A 6,268-nucleotide genomic window follows, 5' to 3' on the forward strand; every position below is an offset into this window, starting at 1 on the left:
ATCTCAATTAAAATGAGTTAATCTCTTTTACTTTCTTCCCCCACATTGAAAGTCATAAATGTTGGGGATAAAGGAGTTTCCCTTAATAGATGGAGACACTGGAGACCATCTCTTTTCCCACTTTGATCCAACCATTTCAAACTATTTACAGTTCCCCAAATGTATTATGCAAACTTGTAGCCCAGAGCCTTTATAACAATATTTTCTGCATTTGAAGTGTTCTTGCCTGCTGGTGCTCTTTCCCCTATTTCCACTAATTCAACTAACCCTTCCTCATCTTTCCGAACTCACGCCTTCATTTTCTCCAGGAAGCATTGCTAAGCCTCCCTTGGCCACCATGGGGCTACATTTTGAATGCCTTTCCTCATAAGGATGCTCCATAACGTGCTGTATAGAGACATTATACTTACTACATTGTACCATAAGAACCAGTCTTTCACACTGGATTGCAAACAATACATGCATGTGAAGAAATGATCCAAGGCTTAGAAAAAAGCCACCTGAAAATATTAAGGGATCATGCTCCAAAGCTCACACAGGGCTGAGAGTACTGCCTATATCCACTACCGTGTTTACCCAAAAATAAGACCGGGTCTTATATTAAGGTTTGCTCCAAAAGACACATTAGGGCTTATGTTCAGGGGATGTCCTCCTGCAAAGTCATGCTAGGGCTTATTTTCCGGTTAGCTCTTATTTTTGGGGAAACACGGTAGCCAAAATGAAAAACACTCAAAATTTGCATGGCAATAGACAGAATACTCACAAGAATTTTGCTTTAGTAATGGGGACAAAATTAGCCCTAGACTAAACATATTTCTGGTTCTGCCCAACAAAGACGAAGAGCAAGAACCAAAAGGATGAAACTGTTTTTAAGTAACTTAGCTGTGTTCCAGAATAAAGCTCAATAATATTTATAGGATCCGAAATTATCCAACATCCAACAAGGTAACATTGACAATGTCTGGCATCCAATAGTAAAAGCATGTAAAGAAGCAGGAAGGTGAGGCCCATAATGAGAAAAATCAAGAAAAGGGACCCTGAAATTGATACTGCTGATACAAGTACTAGACAAGGACATTAAAACTATTATAATTATATTTCATATATTCAATAAGCCAAAGGAAAGACTGAACATGTGAAGTACATAGAAATTATAAATATGATTCAAATCAAACTTCTAGAGAAGAAATCTATAATTCTGAGATGAAAAATAGACTTGATTGGATTAACAGGAGACTAGACATTGTAGAAGAACAGATAAGTAAACTTGAAGACATAGCAATAGATCCAAAATAAATAGAGAAACAAGACTGTACAAAAAACAAAACAATAATGAATTGTGGGGTGACTTCTACTGGCCTAATATATGTGTAACTGGAGCAAAGAATTTCCAAATTTGATGAAAACTATAAGCCTACAGAACCAAGAAACTCAATGAATGTCAAGCACACACACACAAAAAAATGTAGAAAACTACATTAAAACACATTATAAATTGCTCAAAACTAGTAACAAAGAAAAAAATCTTGAAAGTATCCAGAGAAAAAGGCACGTTCCATACTGAGAAACAAAAAAACTGATAGCAAAGTTTTCTTGTGAAACCATACAAGACAGAAGAAAATGGAGTACCTTCTTGAAAGTATCAAGAGGAAAAAAGCTGTCAACAACAGAATTCTATACTCAACAAAAAGGTATTTTTAAAAAAGGAAGGTGAAATAAAGATTACTGGGTTCGATTTTTAAAAGCCAGACAGAGCTACATGCAGCCAAAACAAACAAACAAACAAACAAACAAACAAACAAACATTAAAGAGATTATGTTAAAAGTAAAAGGATGGAAAAAGAAATACCATTATAACACTAATCAAAAGAAAGATGAGCTAACATAGATTTCAGAGCAAAGAATATTATTAGTGTTAATTAATATTAATGTAATTTAGCAATAAAGGAGTCAATTCATCAAGAGTACATAATTCTAACCTCTATGCATCTTCTGCTGTGTGTGTGTGTGTGTGTGTGTGTGTGTGTGTGTGTGTGTTTCCACACCACCAGGAATTCTCCAACACCAGTTGGGTATCCTACAATTCAATTCAATTCTAATACTATCTACCTGGGGATAGTGTCAGATCCCACAGATTAAGGGATAAGCCCCATTAGATTCACACACACACACACACCAGACACCAATTGCAAGTCCAAGTTGTCACCTGGGCTTCTAATTGACAGGCTATATAGATCAGAAGTTCCCATGATCCCTTCCTTGGTTCAATTAATGAGCTAGAAGAGTTCACAGAACTCAGAGAAACATTTTACTTACTAGATTACTAGGATTTTATAAAAGGATATATAACTCAGGAACAGTCAGATGTAAGAGATGCAGAGGGAAAGGTATGAGGAAAGGGACATGGAGCGTCCATGCTCTGTCCAAGCTCACTACTTTCCCCACACCTCTACCGGTTCACCAATCCAGAAGCTCTCTGAATCCCATACTTTTGGGTTTTCATGGAGGCTTCATTACATAGGCGTGATTGATTAAATCATTGGCCATTGGCAAATGATTCAACCTTCACCCCCTCTCCCGATTACATAAAAATAAACAAAAAAGTGAAACAGAAACAAACTCATAGATATAGAGCATTTTGATGGTTGTCAGATGGGAAAAGGGTGGTGGATGGGTGAAAAATGGGAAGGGATTAAGTAAAAAATGGTTGTTACAAAGTAGTCATGGAGATGTAGGGTATAGCATAAGGAATATAGCAAATAGTATTGTAATAATTATGTGTGGCGTCAGATGGGTACTAAATCTATCAGGGTTATAGATGGGAGGTGGTTTGGAGGTAGGTTGAAAAAGGTGAAGGGATTAAGAAATACAAATTTGTAGTTATAAAATAGTCATGGGGATGTAAAGTGAAGCATAGGGAATATAATCAATAATATGGTAACAACTAGGTATAGTGCCAGGAGGTACTAGTCAGGGGGAACACTTCATAAATTAAATGAATTTCTAACTATGCTGTACACCTGAAATTAAAATAAAATAATATTGAATTTCATAATATTAATAAAATAATATTAATTAGTTAATTAATTAATTCTTTAAAAGGCATGCATATTTTGGGCTAATGGAACTGTTCATTACCTTGTCTTATTTCATCAGTGTATATATCAGAAAATTAATCACTGTATACTTTAAATTAATGCAGTTTATTGTATTTCAATTATATTTCAATAAAGTTGTTTTAATTTTTTTAAATGAAGACAAAATGAAAACATTTTCAGACAATCAAAAGTAGAATTTGTCAGGAGTAGATCAACAGTAAAAGATATACCAAAGGAAATTCTTCAAGCTGAAGAAGAATTATACCAGACAGAAAATCAGATCTATACAAAGGAATGAAGAGCACCAAAAAACAATAAATATATGGGTAAGTAAAAATATTTTTCTCATCTTTAAATTTTTAAAAAAGATAATTGACTACTTAAAGCAAAAATAACAATGTATCATGACACTTATAACATGCAGAAGAAAAATGTATGACAGAAACACAAAGGACTGGAAGGGGAAAAGGAAATAATCTGCTGTAATGTTCTTATTATGTAAAGTGATGTATATTTCAAGGTAGACTACAGCAAGTTAAAGATGCACACTGTAAATCATACAGCAATTACATATAAACATAGATAATAGGTCAACAGTGGAAATGAATGGAATACTAAAAGATACTCAATTCACAACAAAGCCAGAGAACAGAAAAAAGAACAGTTGGGCTAAAAATAGCAATATGCTAGATAAACCCTATATAGAAAGACTGCATTCAACAACTGCAGAATACTAACCAAATGCCCATAAAACATTCATTATTATAGACCATACTCTGGCCCATAAAAACAAGTCTCAATAAATTTAAAAGGATTAAAATCATACAGAGTACTTATGACCATTATGAAATTAAATCTAAAAATAAAATAGCAGGAAAATCACCAAATATTTAGAAATTAAATACTCTTTTATGTAATGCATGGTTCAAAAAAGAAATCACAAACAAAATTGAATAATGCTTTGAACTGAATAATGAAAACATCAAAATTTGTGAGATGCAGCTAAAGCACGCATAGAGAGAAATACATAGCTTTAAATGCTTATATAAGAAAAGAAAGGTCTAAAATCCATGATATAAACTTGCATTTTAAGCAGCAGCAAATTTAACTCAAAAAGGAAGAAAATGGGTAGAAAACAATGAAATAGAAAATGGACATACAATAGAGAAAAATAAATTACAATGAGAACTGATTTTTTTTTTTTTTTGAGAACTGATTTTTGAGATCAGTAATATTGATAGACCTTCAGTTTGACTCACCAAGATAAGTCAAATTACTAATGTCAGAAATGAGAACAGATAATAAAAGGATAAGGGACATACTTTATGCTAATTAACAGACAACACAGATAAAATGGACAGATTCCTTGAAAGACGTAAATGGTGAAAATTGACATAAAAATATAAATCGCCCTAGAGCTAAATTGAATTCATACTTAAAAAGCTTCCTGTGATACACATCTTTGCCTAAGAATCACAGCACTGCATAGATCTTGAGGGCCCTGACCCTTTCCTTCCCATGGAATCCCCAAGAAAAAAGGACTCATTACTGGACAAAACATAAGAGTCTTCAAGGCCATGCAATTGGATAATTGTAGTGGGGGAGCTTTTGGTAGGATGATCAGAACTCAAAAATCTCTCAAGAAAATCACTTTAAGAGATCCAAAATGGTGGAGTAGATAAACACTGTGCCTGTATCCTTCTGTGAACACATTAAAATTACAACTAAATTATAAAACAATCAACCTGGAGAACCATCTGAAGTCTAGCTGAATAGAAGTCCTATGACTAAAATTATAAAGAAGCCACATCGAGACTCATAGGAGGGGCAGAGATGCAGAACCAGCCCCAATCCTCCGATCAGTGGTTGGGAATCGGGAAGGATATGTCGGCAGTGGAGGCTCCCCTGGGAGGAACAAGGGACCCTAGCCCCACACTAGCATCCCAGCCCACAGTACTGGTGCCAGGAAGAGGAGCCCCCACAACACCTGGCTGTGAAAAACAGTGGGGTTCTGACTGACTTGGAGGGACGGAAGGTTGCGGGAAACCCAGACATCCTCTTAAATGGCCCGTGGACAGGCTCACTGGCTCGCAGGCACTCACCTTGGGGTCCAGCGGAGGGATGGTGACTCAGGAGATGTCAGAGACGTACAGGGGGGCAGACTAAGGTGTGTGACTTCGGGGGGAGGACTGGAAGACAGTTGGTATTTTCCCTATGTGAGGTCCTTTTCCCGTGCAGCGGGCAGGCAGGCACCACCTTTCCTGTGTTAAGCCCTCCCCCTATGTTTACGGACAAATCTGAATCTGATTGGCCTGGTGAGCTCTGTGGTTCTACCCTGCTGACTCATTGGGGCCCCGCCCCACCCAACTTCCCCAAAGCTGGAGGCACTTTCTCCAGCAGCCAGCCCTGCCCGCACTGCACTTTCTTAGAAAACTATCGGAGTCTGGCAGGCCACTGGCAGGCAGTAACTGGCCTCAAAGTGCCCTGAGACTTTTGCTGAGTAGCTCCAGGCTCAGCACTGGCACCAAACCAGACTTTACACTAACCTGGTGACCACAATTCTTCCCACCCTAGTTACTCCCTGAGGCCCTGCCTCACCCAACTTGCATACCTCATGAGGCTCTATCAGCGGCTGAACCTTAAGAGAGCCAGCAGGTTGCAGCAGGCCTTAGGGTGTCCTGGCTTTTTGCAGACCAACCCCAGGCCCGGTACTGGTGGTAGATGTCCTCAGTTCAGAGTGTGGCCTCTCCCACGCACAGCAGTGAATAACCATAGATCATTTTGTAGCTCCTACCAGGTACTCCCCGGCTGGTCATAGGCAGTGGGTGACCTGGGCCTGCACCAGAGCCCCTCCCAAGATGCCCAGAACCAACATATTTGGAGGTTGGCTTCAGACCACAGCAGAGCACTGCCCAGTTAGCCCCATAAGTGGCACACACAAAGGGCGGTCTCAACAGGCACCAGAGCCCACTGGGGTAAATCCTTCTCAGTGGAGTAAGAACCCCGCACAGCAGCCCATAAGCTGTGGACGTGGTCAAACCCCACAGCCACTCAGCCTGAGGACCAATCCCACCTACTGAGGCGCCAATAGCAATCAAGGCACAACAGGAGGGCACACACAACCCACACAAGGGACACTCCTGGAGCACCCAGTGCAGGTGACCAGGAAG

The sequence above is a fragment of the Rhinolophus sinicus genome, chromosome 1 (genome assembly GCF_057876585.1).
Source record: "Rhinolophus sinicus isolate RSI-liver-muscle chromosome 1, RSI-T2T, whole genome shotgun sequence".
In the NCBI taxonomy this organism is placed as follows: Eukaryota; Metazoa; Chordata; class Mammalia; order Chiroptera; family Rhinolophidae; genus Rhinolophus; species Rhinolophus sinicus.